The sequence below is a fragment of the Musca autumnalis genome, unplaced genomic scaffold (assembly GCF_047663935.1).
Source record: "Musca autumnalis isolate F117 unplaced genomic scaffold, ASM4766393v1 scaffold_3, whole genome shotgun sequence".
In the NCBI taxonomy this organism is placed as follows: Eukaryota; Metazoa; Arthropoda; class Insecta; order Diptera; family Muscidae; genus Musca; species Musca autumnalis.
Genome location: NW_027411866.1, coordinates 177,837,585 through 177,855,778, shown reverse-complemented (window position 1 = coordinate 177,855,778; position 18,194 = coordinate 177,837,585). Strand labels below are relative to the sequence as shown.

The window sequence follows — 18,194 nt, the reverse complement described above, 5'->3', positions numbered from 1 at the left end:
AGAGGTAAAACAGTTCCGGAGATATCACCCCTCCTTGGGGAACTCCCTGTTTCACTCTACGGGGTTTGAACTTTTTGTTTCTGAATTCCGCAAACGACTGGCGTCCTCGCCTATAGTTGATCAACCAATATATCCTCGAACTGCTTGGCATGGTTGACAGTATCGAAGGCTTTCGATAGGTCAACAGCCACCATAACTGTTCTTTCGCCCGGCCTGATCTGGTTCAGTCCTCTACTGATATGTGTGGATATGGCGTCTAATGCTGTTGTAGTACTATGCATTTTCCGAAATCCATGTTGATGTTGGGCAACTGGAAAACAGCTTCTCATCGTGGGGAGGAGTAGTGCCTCTAGGATCTTTGCTACTGGCGACAGGAGTGAAATTGGCCTGTACGATTCCCCTCTGCTGGCATCCTTGCCAGGCTTCAGTAGTGGGACCACCCTGCTAACTTTCCAGGCTTCTGGTACAATATGGGTGGCTAACGATAGGTTGAGGACACTTGTTAAATACTCAACTCCGAATTCATCCAGTTGCTTAAGCATTACCATTGATATTCGGTGTGGGTCCAACGCTTTAGATTTGTGGTAGTGGCATCACCACAGCAAAAATAAGAAGACATTTTAAGGTCTTCTATAGTAGACAGAAGAGCTTTTAAGACGTTTCCTAGTAGACAGAATGTAATGTCTTCTTAGTACAAAGAGGACCTTTGAAGGTCTTCTTTGGTACACATGATCCTTAAAACGTGTTCAGGGGACATCAAATTTAGAGGGGTTTGTTTTCCTTTATACCCTCAGCATTTATGCTAACAAGGGTATATACACTTGCATACGGACAAAATGTGCTTCATCTAAGTAATGCTTTTAGACCACAAGTATGTTTGAAAATTTCGGAAAAGTTCAGTTTGGGACCTGTTCTTGAATCGCTTTGTTGTAACAACTTGTATTCACTGTTCCCTATACGACGGTACAAGTTTCATCAGGGGCAAGTCCATACTTCCTGATAAAATAGCCTGAAAGATACAAAAAAACCCTTATGACACCGTCTCGAACGGATCTGTCGATTCGCTCCAAAATTCGGCCTTCGTAATATTTTGTCCAAACTTAGTTTAAGTTCGAAGATGTGCCATATCGGTCCACTCTTTCAGGTAACTCCCCCACAAAAGTTCAAAAATGTCCGGAAAAATTATGCGCACGATGGGAGTGACCGATTTGGTCCATACTTTACACATCCTAATATATTTACCAGATATAAATCAGGTTCGAATATGGACTATATTTATCCACTCCTTGGGGCACCTCCCACACAAAATTTCGGATATATGATATGATTTTTTTTGAAGCCAATTGCATTCGCTGCCTCAATTACCAAACTTCTTGAGAATCAGCCCGAAAGGTGTAAAAAAACACCAATGGAACCATATCGCTCATTTCAGGGACGTACGCAGGATTTCATTTCGGGGGGGGCACAACTTGACCAAAAATCATGAAAAATTCAAATGTTGTGTAGCGTTACGTAAAGCTATTTTAATGGGTTATGGCCACTTATAAGAATCAGAAAAGCAATTTTCATGCAGTTTTTATAAGAAATCCATTAAACCTTGAGTTACTTTCTATTTTTATTTTTCTATTTTTTTATTTTTATTTTGTTTTTTTTTTTTAAATCTTTCTGACAAATACCCACGTATAAAGCACTGTATTTACTAAAGCAGTTTGTGGTACCCACTGTAGTTTGAAAAAGAGTAAACCGATCAGCATATATTTTTGTGGGATCATTACGAACTTAATAATCTTGTCCATTATCGAAACGGAATTACAAAAATAAATTTTTAAACATTTTGAACAGTTAAAATCAAAATTTCGATTTTAACAAAAAAAAAAACTGTAAAAAAAATGATATTTTTGTCGGACTCCATCAGCTTTATGTGTATAATAGTCCCACAAAAACATATAAAGACCGGAGCATCTGTTTTCGAGCACCGCTTTCAAAAGTGTATCTTCGAGGAAAAGACGTTTTTAGATTCTATGCTACATACAAAGCTCGAAATCTCATATCTCGGTAAATTTTTGTCCGATGGACTGGAGATTTTGGCACATATTCTAGTCTACATGTACTTTAAAATGGGCCAACAAAATTTAGATTTTTCGAATTTTATATGAAATATTAGTACATAGTATATAAATTCAATAGAATGAATCCATAATATTTAGGATACAATTTTAAATATTTCCAGAGTAGGATATTTAGAATTGAAAATAGGCAATATCGAGCCACGTTGGTAAAGTTTTTAATCATACAGGTCCACGTTATGGTTTATCGCAGAATTTTACAACCACAAAGAATTGCCGTTGTCGTTGCTATAGCAAGATTTTCATTATTTCGATGATCTTAGCTTAATTTTTAAGAATATCGTCTGTCGTTGTCGTTGATATGTTTCCAAATGAACACATTAAGAAAAATTTAACAGATTTGGAGATATGGTGCGAAATGTATACAAATTATGGAATTTTTAGATATATTATAACATTTGAGGCAATAAATGTAATTTTTCCAGTTCATTATTTCTCCAGAAATATAGCCCCAAGTTGCTTAAAAAGTCAATATTTAACAATGTTTAGATGAGGCCATAAAATCCAAGCTGGATCTGACTCAACAAAACGCAACTAGGACTGTTATATTTTGGGTCTGTACTTTCACAAAATCCTCACTTCAAATTGTTTGCACAAGATTACCTTAAAAATGTTACACAGGCTGGGGATGAAAAATTCTTTTTTGGCGATGAATGTCGATTAAGATAATATGATGAACCCGGAATGACAGTTTTGCCATAGGTCAAACTTCTGAGTTATAGAGAAATGAATTCTTTCTTGACAAACTATACATACCTACATGACAAAAAACCTAGCGAAATTTTATCACGCCATAACTCAGAAGCTTGACCTATGGCAAAACTGTCCTGGATTTAATGTCGGAATATCCGGTTCAAAAACTTAGATAACCGGATCTATCCTCCAAGAAAATTTTTTATTAACGTGTTCATCATTACAAGAGCTATTTGTGGTAAATATTTTAAAAGCACCCCAGATGTCAACATAAGCAATAACCAATTGTTATGTCTACATATCTATACATAACCAATAACGAATATACAGAAAAACAAAACATAGTTTGATTCTGAACCTAGTCCGAATAAATGCCAAAAATGGCAATGAAAACGGGACAAAATCGATTAGTTGCCAAAGAAAACCGTATCTAAAATATTCTGAGGAACATTTTTGTAGAATATTTGGATGCTGAAAAATCTCACCTTGTGGTATTTTCACTACGGTTCAGAAATAAAGGACGAAAAGGACATTAAAGGCATTGAGTTAGAAGAATGAAATGTTCTACAAAAAGATTCGCCAATCGATTTGACTGAAGGAATGTCACCTCAAAACGAAGCTACGCCAAACAGAGATATGGAGCTATTTTCCCAAGTATTATATGTTAAAAATCAAAAACTTCATCGCGCAATATATCAGAAACTTGACCTATGGCGAAAATTTCCTTTTCGGTTCTTAGTATACTCATTAAGGGCTTTCATGTCCAAATGAAATTTTAAACCCCAAAAATGCTGCTGCAGAGTGTAATAAGCTAATTAATTTTTGAAATGGATGTTATTTTGAGAGACACTCCTCTCGATATTTATCGCGCCCATAAGTTATTTTAGTTGGTCACCGTCGTATTTAGAGCTTTGTCAGGAATCATGAACTTGTCCACGAAAAATAGGATATCGCTGTAAACAAGACTACAAAATGTCCAAAGGATCCTCGAACAGTATTTAAACTGCAATTATGTTAGACTTCTATGAGGGACCTGAAGATGTTGTCCAAACATATTCTCTTGGAACTTGATCTACTTTTGGAAGTAATTTTGCGAGTGGACCGAGATAGTCCATATTAGGTTTCATTTTAGACTGAATCGGTTAGTCCCTTCGACCATTTTAGTGAATATTTTTTTAACTTTTATGGCAGAGGTACCGATATGACTTAAATTTAATTTGGACAAAACATTACAAGTTCCATAACTTGGACAAAATCGGTTGATCCGTTCGAGAGTTTTCATGAGTTCCAACCTGCCAGACAAACAGAGATAGAGACGGACGGACGGTGGTAAGTACTTCCATCTTGTCTGAAACGAATATCGTCCAAACATATGTATGTATGTGGAGTCAAAAATTATTATTTTGATCCTAGTGTATATAATCTCGTAACCTTAAAGTCTGCGGCTAATTTTATACTTCGGCGATGATAGGGAAAACAAATCAAGTGACGCACAAAAATTCATTTGTCTTCATTATTTTCTCATACTGTTTAGCAGCAAATTTGTCTAAAATAGAATAACAAAATTTTGGCGATGCAATACATTTTATCCAATAGACATTTTTTCATATACTTCCATTCCCACAATACTGAACTCGTTTTTTTGTTGTTACACGATGAGTTTTAAGCCCCGAGAGCTCTATATAGTTCGAATATGACATAAACTTGGCGTATATTCATTAAGTAATTCGTATTTGATAGTGGAATGATATAACATGAAAAAGTGATTCAGATTTCATTGGAAGTTTCTCTCAAAAACAGCATACAAACAAAAATTTTTAAAATATTTTCTTACAAAACTTGTTAATGATTTACATTTTCTGTTCAGAAACTTAAGAAAATATTAGTTTTAATTTGAAATCTTCAAATATACAAATATTTTTATGAGAAAAAATATAATAACTAGTTACAGTAGCTTAACAAATGTTGTTCGACCAAACCATTTCGGGGGGGGCCCGGGCCCCCCGTGCCCCCCCCCCCTGCGTACGTCCCTGGCTCATTTACTCAAAGAGTGACACAAGTTTCAAAAAAACCAGTTTCGGGAAAAACGCGTTTTAAGTTCGCGATTGGAATTTGACTTCCCAACTTAAAAATATTATTACACAATAACTAAAATACTACTTGGACCATATTTTGCAAACACCTAGCCAGATATCAGTGCTAAATTTCTGTGCAAGATCAAGCATGATTTGAATTGTTTTAGGGCTTCATAAACTCAAAAAACTGTTGTGTTGAATTATGCGAAGCTCGTAGTAAATGAGCTGTAACTCGTTGAGTTTTAGAGATATCAGTATGGAAATTTGACAATAGATAAAGTAGAAGTTGTAGAAAAAATAGAAATTGCTAACTCGAAAATCGCCTTTTTTGAGTTAAGCCACTCTTTGAGTAAATGAGTAGTGGCTGGAGAGACGATAAGTCTCGAACTGATCAACCGATTTGGTCCAAAATTAGGCCTTCGTCATATTTTGTCCAAACTTAGTTTTTAGTTCGAACATGGACAATACCATTCCACAACTTCCAGTACTTCCCCCCAACCAACCAAACTTGGTGTCCAAATTTAGTTAAACTTCTAAAATGACCCATATCGGTCCTCTCCTTAAAAGTTTAACATTTGTGTCTAAGTGCAGTTTAGAGTCTGTTCGAAGATGCTTGGGAAATGTATACCGATGCTGTTCGTTGCGGTCCTGTTTACAGTGGTATTATGTTTTCCGTGGACAAGTCCATGCTTCCTGGCGTACTGGTACAAAAGTTATACGATGACCCTCTGAAATGACTAGTGAGCGCGATATCTATCGGAAAGATATGATTCTCAAAATAAGATCCATTTCCACAATGGACTATGTCGGTCCATTCCTTCAAGTACCTCCTCCGCAACACTTTTGAACTTTAATCCTAATACACATTTTTGTCAACATGTTCAAATGTCCAGAAAAGGCCACAAAAGTCTGAAAAGTTCCTATTCACATTCGATCTATCTGTAGATGAAAGTTTCAGTTCACATAGGCTGAGCACAGTGCGCCTTAACTAAATTTAAATGAAAGGAGCTTACACATGGGAAGTTTTTGCGGATTTTGAAACTGCAATGTTTTTTTTTTAATAATCCCTCCATCGATTTTTTCTTGTTTTTGGATTTTGCTTATCTATGAACATTGCTGTTTCAGAATCCGCAAAAACTTCCCAGGTGTAAGCGATTTTCGTTTAAAGTTAGTTAAGGCGCATCGTGCATGAAATTGTTTTATAAGGAGGCGATACAGTCTGTGCATTTTCCTAATTTGAACTTTTATATCTGAACAAGTAAGAACGGCGTTAAGTTCGGCCGGGCCGAACTTGTTATACCCTCCACCACAAGTTGTATTGAAGTAAAATGGAATAATTAGTTTCCTTTCGTGTATGAAGAAGACTTAATACTAAATTTCAGCAATTTCGGTAAAACAATGTGAGGCACCGTTCTATGGGGGCTATTTCAAAACGTCGATCTATACCGACAAATTTCTGACGGAAAATTTTAAGGCTCAAAGAAGACAAAATACCAAATTTCCTATATTTCGGTAAGAGAATGTGGCTAAAACTAAAAAAATACTGAAAATCAAGAAGTTAGCTTCTATGGGGATATAGGAAGACGTGGACCTATACTGATAATACTCTTCTGGAATATTTTATAACTCTTGGAAGACGAAATAACGAATTTCAGCCATTTCGGTTGGATACTGACGTCACAATCTTCAGTATTACAAAAATCCGGAGGTACCGTTCTATGGGGGCTATATCGAGACGTGGACCTATACCGACGAATTTTAGTCAGAAATGGACCTGTACAGACATATTTCTGGCGAACAGTTTTATATCACATTGAAGACTAAATACCAAATTTCAGCCATTTTGGTGGAATATTGAAGACACAACCTTCAAAATACGAAAAATCGGGAGGTACTTTTCCATGGGGGCTATATGAAGGCGTGGACCTATACCGACAAATTTAAAGGGGAAGTTTGAGTACCCCCAACGAAGTCTAAATACCAAATTTCAGCCATTTCAGTGGAATATTGAGGCCACAACGTTCAAAATACCGAAAACCGGGAGGTGCCGTTCTATGGGGGCTACATGAAGGCATGGACCGAAACCGACAAAGTTCTGGGGGAAAGTTTTATACCACCAACGTAGACTAAGTACCAAATTTTAGCCATTTTGGTAGGATAATGAAGCTAAAACCTTAAAAATACCGAAAATCGGGAGGTACCGTTCTATGGGGGCTATATGAAGGTGTGGACCGATAGCGACAAAATTCTGGGGGAAAGTTTTATACCCCTAAGGAAGACTACGTACCAAATTTCAACCATTTTGGTAGGATAATGAAGCTAAAACCTTAAAAATACCTAAAATCGGGAGGTACCGTTCTATGGGGGCTATATCAAAACGTGGACCGATTTTCATTTTCAATACCAACCATCCTGCAAGTAATAAAAACTTCTGTACCAAATTTTGACTCTCTATCTTTAAAATTGCGAGCTGTATCTTGATTTCAACAGACAGACGGACAGACGGACATGGTCAAATCGACATAGAATTTTATGCTGATCAATAATATATATACTTTATAGGGTCTCCGACGAATATTTCGATGTGTTACAAACGGAATGACAAATTTAATTATACCCTCCATATGGTGGAGGGTATAAAAATGGCAAAACCTACGAAAATATCATTAAGGTCAATCTTGTAGAGAATTTTTACTGCTTCAACATTTTCTTTAGTGCCATTACGATATGACTTGCGGTTTCCAAGTAAAACAGCGAAAACATAAAAACCCCTAAAAAGTGAACTTTGACCAGGGGTTTTTTTTGAAAATCCTTCCGGCTATTTGTTTTTTGATTTTTCTCATCTATGAACATTGGAGTTTCAGAATCTGCAAAAACTTCCAAGGTGTAAGCACCTTTCATTTAATATTAGTTAAGGCGCACCGTGAGAGGGTATATATTTTTTACTTGCTTTGTCGGCAAGTTCATACCCCCACAATTCTGAAAACCCTCTAAATCCATAAATTGTTTTGAAATAAAAGTTTTTCAATTCACACTAGCTGAGGGTATATCTCTGTCTGCCAAGTCGACTGATACTTTTTTACTTGTTTCTTCAAATTTCAATTGAGATGTGGACTTAATTTATTCATGAATTTTTCTCTCATTATTTTGTAGCAATTAAACTTTAAAACAATTTAGCGATTTGTATAGTTAGTTGTCGATAGATGTTTGATATGCATATCAAATATTACAAATTCATTATTGTGTTAAACGAACGAATGAATACCGCCAAGTGAATATCTCCATGAAATTCTTTAGATTAACAAACATTTGTACAACATGATGGATACAACAAATAAACAAATAATTGTAACATTTGTATCATCGTTATACATACATACATATGTGTGTGTCTTTGTTGTACATATCTTTCATGCGACTTTATATGGAAAACAATAACAATGTTGAACAATCCATCCAACCAACCAACCATAATAGAATCATGTCTTGAAGTGGATCACGCGATATTCTTGTTGGAAGTTGTAAGTGTTGCAGCAGTTTGTAGAATCAGCACAACATTGCATTGCTGTTGCGAAGCAGTCGTTGTCTAGCATTTTGTTCTGTTTAAGTAAAATATTTCAATTATAGAGAGACAGCATGGCTTTATTGGCCTGGTGGTCTCTAGCTTGGCATGTCTTGTCCTGGATTTCGAACAAATGTTGAAACAATAGTGCAATGAACGAACCGACGTACAAAATGCGAATAATTGTTACAAATGTTGCACCAATTGTGTCAGTCAGTCAGCAAGCCAGCGCACCAGCCAGCTGTCGTCCAGTTATCGCCGTTTAATTTGACTGAGTGTTACTCTTGTTTTTGTTGTTTTGTTATTCATTTAATTTCAATTAACATTGAATTATTTGCTACAAACAAATAATTGAAAAAATTCTCATGGATTTGAAAGCGAGAAAAAGAAACTACATAATTGTTTAATGGGAAAAGGTGAAATCGAAATTGTTAACTTTTTGGAAAGAAATTCTGTGAATAAATTTTCTGTAGAAAAAAATTGTATCTCTCCTCTGTATTCAAAATTCTCCATATAGATTCATTAACGGTTCATTTTTGGGGTTGGAGTAGAGTATTTGTACGATATGAAGGTGCGAAAAGTCCAAAAGCAAGAAAAAAATCGCTGGAGAGATTTTTAAATAAATCGCGGTCAAAATTCACATTTTTAGGTTTATTTTAGGTTTTCGCGATATTGCTTGGAAACCGCAAGTCCAATTGAAATGGAGCTAAAGCAAATGTTGTATCTGTGAAAATTCTCTACAGGATTGACGTTTATGATTTGTTCCTAGGTTTGACCATTTTTGAGATATAGAAGTTCAGGTCACATTTTTATTTTTTTTTTCGTTAGGTTTTCACGAGTTGCTCGAAAACGGTAGGTTTTATCGAAGTGGGACTAGGGAGAATCTTTTAGCTGTATATAAGTTTAGGTTGGGAAATTCCAGTCATAACCTTGTTTTATAAGGAGTCAATGCATTGTCCCAATTTGAACTTCTAAATCTCAATAACGGTAAAACCTACGAAAATATCATAAATGTCAATCATGTAGAGAATTTTCATAGCTACAACATTTTCTTTAGTTCCATTTCGATAGGACTTGCGGATTCCAAGCAAAATCGTGAAAACCTAAAAAACCCCTAAAAATGACAACTTCAGATTTATTTAGAAAGCGCTTCGTCGATTTTTTTGTTTTTTGATTTTTCTCATCTATGAACAATGTAGTCTCAGAATCCGCAAAAACTCCCCAGGTGTAAGCATCTTCCATTTAAAGTTACTTCAAGAGCACCGCGATTATTGAAAGCTCCTTCCATATGAAGAAAAGCGGCCAGCATAAAGTTTACATTTTCCACGTTCCTTTCAATATAACCCAACTCCATCCACACGAAGAGCTGATTTGCCTATAATATGTATAGGCATGTTTAGAATTGCTTAAATAGGCGTTGTCCACATGGCCCCTAATCTCCAGTTCGATTAATCGAGTGTCTACACTTTCGGTGTAGAGTGACTTGATTTCCCTGTTGGGGATGTAAGTGACTATCACATCTTTCCACATACCGGGCACGAACGAAAAAGAACGACACACCCTATAGATTTCCTCAAGGATTTTGTATATTTGCGGTGAGGCTAATTGCAGCATCGCAGGTGTTATACCATCAGGACCAGGTAATTTTTAGGGTTTGAATGTATTGACTGTCCATTTTATCTTTAACAACCTTTTCAATGAGATCGATATCCACATCTGCTTGGCTTTGAAATCATTAAACTCCGTGTAAATGATACGGTAGGAGGCTTAGAGTCACAAGACCAGAGTCCGTCCACGTACCATCTGTTTTTTGATGCTTCCAATGGATTTGGTTTCTTGGGTTTTCCGAAACCCAGCTGCGTCGTTTAGTCCTTCTATTGCCTCGCAGAAATTGGTCCAAGACTTCTTCTTGGCGCGTTTCATCTCTCTTATATTTATTGAAACTCGCCCAATCAATGTCGAGTTTAATCGCATGCACCCTTCTATATAATATTCTGGTGATTTACCTATGTTCTCCTTTTTCCATCACACTGCTTCTGCTTTCTTACCAGGGTAAGTTAATGGGCCGGCATCCTCATGACAGCGAAAAAGATCATCAATCAGGTTGTCCAAAGTTCTATTAAGCTCTGTAGTTGTTTCTATGTTTCCAATAGACGTCAGCTGAGAGTTTGATAGTTCTGTGTACCTCTCCCAATTTGTTTTTCTCGGGTCTCGGTTCCAAAAGTATCTTCATATGGTCGGAGAAGGAAAATTTGGCAGATCACTTCTTGTTTCATTTAGATTGGAGAAGTGTAGAGCAATGACCTGCACCTGCCCTAATTTTAAAAGTCGGATCGGAAATCTCGCGGTATATTGTGATGGCACTTAATGGTCTTGACGCCCGAACTGACGGTCTCCCTGATTTACCATCATATGAGAAAGAATGACACTTGGAAGATTGGTTTCGACTAGCAACCAGTGACTTTTGCCGATTCTCCCGTCGGGGTCAGCTATGTCGATGAGTGCCACTTGAAAGTCGGGGGCCGGTCTGGCATAAGGTTTATTGCGCCTTGAAGGTCGCGTGGAGGTGGCTGTCCTCACGGTACTGCTCCTATTTTCATTGGCTTTCTGAGCAAGGGCAGCTGCATATGAGTTCGTTCAGTTGACCACCTAAGAAAACATCGTCTTTTTGGGTGAAGGCTGCGTGGCTTCGGAAAAACGAACCCGTTTCACACTTTTTGTTATAAAATGTTGTGTGTCTTCTTCATCTGAAATTTCCGTCTGCTTTTCACATGTACTTCAACTTGCTTCTGAATGAAGAAGACTTCCTACTAAGTATGCAAATTTTGGTCTCGTCACCGCGGATTTGCGTAGATATTTACATCACGGCACGTTTATAGTGCTTAGTATCCTTGACCTTTCTGGCAGATCTGTTCTTAGGACCATTGACTGTTGTTGGAGCCTCTTTGGATTTCCCATCATCAGTCAATGATCTTGATGCATCCTGCATTTGAAGTTTATTACCGGCATGTGCCGACATAGGTCCAGCTGGAACTGGACTTGCTGCCAGTTGAGCATCTGGGTCCCTTCCTCCATTTTACTCTCGTCTTCCCCAGTATACATGACTGGATGTCCATTTAGATAAATTCGTATTTAACTAGCGAAGACACAAATCACTGTAGCGGAGACACAAAGCGCTCTGTCAACGCTTTTGCTAACATCGCATTAGCATAGCACTGTTAACGTTAACAGAGCTATTTAAAAACGGCTTTCTTTGTAAAAATATCTTTTTTAAGGTATTTACGTAAAATTCTACCAGGACAACGTGGATACCGTTGAAAAGCTTATCGAAACAGCTACCCCCTGCACTAATAAAATCTTTAAAAAATATTGCCTTATGTCGCGATATTTATTGTTTTTGGGATAAACCCTGCAATAAGAATAATTATTTTGACCAAAGGTCCTTTAAGGGAAATTCTGCCGGGACAACATGGGTACCAATGGAAAGCTTATCGAGATAGCTATCCCCTGCGCTAATAAAATCTTTAAAAAATATTGCCCAATGTCGCGATATTTACTATTTTTGGGATAAACCCTGCAATAAGGATAATTATTTTGACCACAGATCCTTTAAGGGAAATTCTACCGGGACAACATGGGTACCGCTGGAAAGCTTATCGGGACAGATACCCCCTGCGCTAATTAAATCTTTAAAAAAAATTGCCCGATGTCGCGACATGTCGATAAGTTTTCCAACGGTACCCATGTTGTCCTGGCAGAATTTTCCGTAAATACCCTGAAAAAGATATTTTTACAAAGAAATCCGTTTTTGAATAGCTCTGTTAACGTCAACAGAGCTCTGCTAACGCGCTGTTAGCAATAGCGTTAACAGAGCACTTTGTGTCTCTGCTACAGTGATTTGTGTCTTCGCTAGAGTGATTTGTGTCTATGCTAGTTAAATACGATTTTATCTTAATGGACATCATGACTGGGATCACCATGGTCTCCAGCTCGTTGTCAGTTAGGGTCAATTTGAGTAACATGTGGTATATCCTGATTCTGTTCTCCTGTAACAAGTCTTTCCAGATGATCGAGGAGCTCCATACTTTGTCTCTCTAAGCTATCTTTGATAGTCTTCATTGTCCCATTTAGGTCGTCTCCGCCCAAACAATCGGTCCTGTTAGCCGTAAACTGGTTTTGCACCCATCTTGGCTTTGTCGTTGTCCTTAGAGATTGCCGGTTGGTCGCCTTTCCTAGATACCAATGCATCCGCGCCTAAACAGCCGGATTACAATCACTTGATCTCGAGGACACATGACATGTGGTCTCACCAACGCTTGCCGCCGGCACTGGGTTATTTAGGCACTGCTATGTAACTTTATTCCGTTTATTCTTCCTTCCCATCGCAGTTGTTATTTATTTTAGGGGAACTACTCCGATATATTTTTGTTAATTATACTTCTGGTTCATAGAGAAAATTACTATTTCGGGGAGGTTCAGTCCAAATAGTCTCGTTGCTGTTTACGTCGGTGGGCTGTACAAATTGTGGATCAAATCGAATATTCCATTCAAAAGCTACGTTTGAAGAAAATATTACGAGATCCAAAGTTTGGACCAAATTGGTTGCTTGGTTTAAGAGATATCGCAAGTGCCATTTAACCGAATATTTTTGAACTTTTTTGGGGAGCATAATCTTCGAAATTTATCTAAGATTCTCAGAAATATTATAATATGCACAGTTTGGATCAACGGAATATCCAGTGCTAAAGTTGTCGTGCGCACCAGCCACTATACATGGTAGTAGTAAAGGTTTTTTACAGCTTGTGGACAATTTTCTAGCGAAATATGGTTTTCCCCCTGAAAAAACTTGTACTGCCGTATTGGAAGCAGCAAATACAAGTTGTTGCAAAAATAATAAAAGCGGTTAGAGTGCAGGCCTTAAACTGAACTTTTCCGAAATTATGTGTGGAAGGTACCAGATGAAGCGGTGTGGTATTAAAAACATAAGAGAATATTTTAATTAATGCCAAACTATTCCATACAATTGAATTAAATGAATTCAATGGCTTATGCAAATTATGGAAATTCAGTAGTGGACAAAAATATAAATTTGGCAAAACAATTATTTTTTACAACAATAGGAGGTTCCAAAGATCCATATATCGTATGGTTATTGTGTCAGCGGAGAACGTGATTAAAATGATAATGATTACTTCGAAGTTCAGATACGAAGTACATAATGTATACGCTCAGGTAATACAATCTCTTACACATCACTTTACAACTACAACCTATATATGTGTGTATTCTAATGAGATCCTAATAACTGCATTCTTCTGTAAATCCAAATGAATATTGGAATTTTGAATATGTTTTTGATGATAAATGCACACAGAATGCCAATGCCTGTAAATAATTAGGAAAGACGGTAATAAATATTAAATATTTACAACAAAAACACACAACACAAACATAACATCCGAAATATTTTCTGTGTATAAACATCCATTCACCTATCTGAGGCAGTTAGTAGAGTAGCGCTCAGCCATAAAATTAATTTGAATATTCTGCAATCAATATTCAATAATAATTTATAAACATTACAAACACGTATGTATGTCTGTCTGACTGACGGACGGGCAGACGGAAAGGTTATATTGAAAAGCAACAAAAATAACAAACAAAAAAAATGAAATGTTGATTACAACGTTTGGATAAATATGTGTGTGCCTTCATTTGCCCACTAAGGGCGAGCAGATGAATGTTGATTGCACCCTAAATTGTTCTGTTGGACAGGTATTATGGTAAAATAATTCGTAATTAAATGACATGTTTGGGATTCTGTACCTAAAAAATTATTTGATGATGAGTGACCCGCTGATCGGCCGATAATCATACCCTTCAAAAAGCAGGATCTTAAATTTTGATATGAATGTTACTGAGCCTGGATTTTGGGAAAAACGTTCTGGAAATCGTTGTCTTTGTCACACTTAGTATTTATTAAAAAGTATAGGGTATTTACCAACCTAATCTACCGAGCTCTCATGGATTTTCATATTTTGCTGTCAATTTATTTGGAATGTTCTATGGTATTTTTGTTGAACTATTTACACTAACACTTGAATAATTTGCCAAATGCTAATATGGTATGGCTATAGTACAGGTAGTGCGCTTGAATGGAGCTCAGTCGTCGGAGGAGCAGCAGTAATAGGCAATTTGAGCTTTATTATTGTCATTACAGTTTCATTAGTTGAATACTGGGCTGTCACGGTGTTAACTTTGAAAACTGATATTTGTTCACTGCTATTTTTTTTTCATTTCTCGAACATTGATCGCTTTTATCATTAATTATATAAATATGTGATTAGCTTCAATTTGTTAATTTGCCTTCACAGGTGGTACTTGTGGGTCATATGCAAACTGTTTTTTATTCATAAATATATGAATACCTGAAATAATTCAATTCATATTTTTTTCATATCACTTTTCTCTTATAATGTGCTGTTCTCCACACAAGACCAGTAGTAGTTCATCATCATCATCGTCATGATCATCATATTTTTCTTCTTTGTATGTGGCAGATATTTGACCCAAATAATATAGGCCATTTGCTGCCAATTGAAAGATTTTCCATTCGATTTTCATGTCTGTCTGGTTTGCTTTTAGTTTTTTTTTTATATTTTCTGATAGACCAATGTACAAACATACATCTGTACGTACGTATTTATTTATAGTTCTATGTTTACATGTTGCTATGTATGGTTTGTATATTTCGTTTTTATATATGGCAATATCTGCACACAACCACTTGCGAAATATAAATTAAAAAGAAAATAAACATTTCTTCCTCCGCCGCCACATCACAGTTTTCTCAAGTACAGCAATGAGGTTATCTCAGATAATATCGCTTGATGTTGATTTAAGAAAAAAATAGGCCACATATTTATTTTTCTATGGTTCTTTGTTTGTATTTGGAGGTTTGTTGTTTTTTTTTTTAATTTGTCCATTGAAATGGTTATTGGAGATGACCCTTCCCAAAAAAAAAAAAAAATATCGGAGATGACTTTTCTCATATAAAAGCTCATCGGTGATAAATTTTCCCATAGAAAAGTACATCGGAGATGAATTTTCCCATTGAAAATTTCATCAGAGATGAATTTTGCCTTAGAAAAGTTCATCGGAGATGAATTTTTCCATAGAAAAGTTCACTGGAGATAAACCTTCCCATAAAAAAATTCATGGGAAACGAATTTTCCATATGAAAATTCATTAGAAATGGCTTTTCTCATAAAAAAGTTCATCGGAGATGAATTTTCCCATAGAAAAGTTAATCGGAAATGAATTTTTCCATAGAAAAGTTCATCGGAAATGAATTTTTCCATAGAAATGTTCATCGGAGATGAATTTTTCCATAGAAAAGTTCACCGGAGATGAATTATTCCATAGAAAAGTTCATCGGAGATGAATTTTCCCATAGAAAAGTTAATCGGAAATGAATTTTTCCATAGAAAAGTTCATCGGAAATGAATTTTTCCATAGAAATGTTCATCGGAGATGAATTTTTCCATAGAAATGTTCATCAGAGATGAATTTTGCCTTAGAAAAGTTCATCGGAGATGAATTTTTCCATAGAAAAGTTCACTGGAGATAAACCTTCCCATAAAAAAATTCATGGGAAACGAATTTTCCATATGAAAATTCATTAGAAATGGCTTTTCTCATAAAAAAGTTCACCGGAGATGAATTTTTCCATAGAAAAGTTCACCGGAGATGAATTTTTCCATAGAAAAGTTCATCGGAGATGAAGTTTTCCATAGAAAAGTTCATCGGAGATGAATTTTTCCATAGAAAAGTTCATCGGAGATGAATTATTCCATAGAAAAGTTCATCGGAGATGAATTTTTCCATAGAAAAGTTCATCGGACATGACTTTTCCTATAGAAAAGTTCATCGGAGTTGACTTTTCCTATAGAAAAGTTCATCGGAGTTGACTTTTCTTATAGAAAAGTTCATCGGAGTTGACTTTTCCTATAGAAAAGTTCATCGGAGATGACTTTTCCTATAGAAAAGTTCACCGGATATGACTTTTCCTATAGAAAAGTTCATCGGAGATGAATTTTCCCATAGAAAAGTTCATCGGAGATGAATTTTTCCATAGAAAAGTTCATCGGAGGTGAAGTTTTCCATAGGAAAGTTCATCGGAGATGAATTTTTCCATAGAAAAGTTCATCGGAGATGAATTTTTCCATAGAAAAGTTCATCGGAAATGAATTTTTCCATAGAAAAGTTCATCGGAAATGAATTTTTCCATAGAAAAGTTCATCGGAGATGACTTTTCGTATAGAAAAGTTCGTCGGAGATGACTTTTCGTATAGAAAAGTTCATCGGAGAGATGACTTTTCGTATAGAAAAGTTCATCGGAGATGACTTTTCCTATAGAAAAGTTCACCGGAGATGACTTTTCCTATAGAAAAGTTCATCGGAGATGACTTTTCTATAGGAAAAGTTCATCGGAGAGATGACTTTTCGTATAGAAAAGTTCATCGGAGAGATGACTTTTCGTATAGAAAAGTTCATCGGAGAGATGACTTTTCGTATAGAAAAGTTCATCGGAGAGATGACTTTTCGTATAGAAAAGTTCATCGGAGAGATGACTTTTCGTATAGAAAAGTTCATCGGAGAGATGACTTTTCGTATAGAAAAGTTCATCGGAGAGATGACTTTTCGTATAGAAAAGTTCATCGGAGAGATGACTTTTCGTATAGAAAAGTTCATCGGAGAGATGACTTTTCGTATAGAAAAGTTCATCGGAGAGATGACTTTTCGTATAGAAAAGTTCGTCGGAGATGACTTTTCGTATAGAAAAGTTCGTCGGAGATGACTTTTCGTATAGAAAAGTTCATCGGAGAGATGACTTTTCGTATAGAAAAGTTCATCGGAGAGATGACTTTTCGTATAGAAAAGTTCATCGGAGAGATGACTTTTCGTATAGAAAAGTTCATCGGAGAGATGACTTTTCGTATAGAAAAGTTCATCGGAGAGATGACTTTTCGTATAGAAAAGTTCATCGGAGAGATGACTTTTCGTATAGAAAAGTTCATCGGAGAGATGACTTTTCGTATAGAAAAGTTCATCGGAGAGATGACTTTTCGTATAGAAAAGTTCATCGGAGAGATGACTTTTCGTATAGAAAAGTTCATCGGAGAGATGACTTTTCGTATAGAAAAGTTCATCGGAGAGATGACTTTTCGTATAGAAAAGTTCATCGGAGAGATGACTTTTCGTATAGAAAAGTTCATCGGAGAGATGACTTTTCGTATAGAAAAGTTCATCGGAGATGACTTTTCGTATAGAAAAGTTCATCGGAGATGACTTTTCGTATAGAAAAGTTCATCGGAGGTGACTTTTCGTATAGAAAAGTTCATCGGAGGTGACTTTTCGTATAGAAAAGTTCATCGGAGATGACTTTTCGTATAGAAAAGTTCATCGGAGGTGACTTTTCGTATAGAAAAGTTCATCGGAGGTGACTTTTCGTATAGAAAAGTTCATCGGAGATGACTTTTCCTATAGAAAAGTTCATCGGAGATGACTTTTCCTATAGAAAAGTTCATCGGAGATGACTTTTCCTATAGAAAAGTTCATTGGAGATGACTTTTCCTATAGAAAAGTTCATCGGAGATGACTTTTCCTATAGAAAAGTTCATCGGAGATGACTTTTCCTATAGAAAAGTTCATCGGAGATGACTTTTCGTATAGAAA

The 18,194-nt window shown here is 36.3% G+C and overlaps 1 protein-coding gene across 32 annotated transcripts in view; it reads left to right on the top strand.

Moving 5' to 3' along the window:
• The window catches only part of Zdhhc8 (zinc finger DHHC-type containing 8), a 296,396-nt gene that overhangs the window by 208,796 nt on the left and 69,406 nt on the right, over window positions 1-18,194 (top strand). The gene's annotated exons all lie outside the window — the stretch shown is intronic.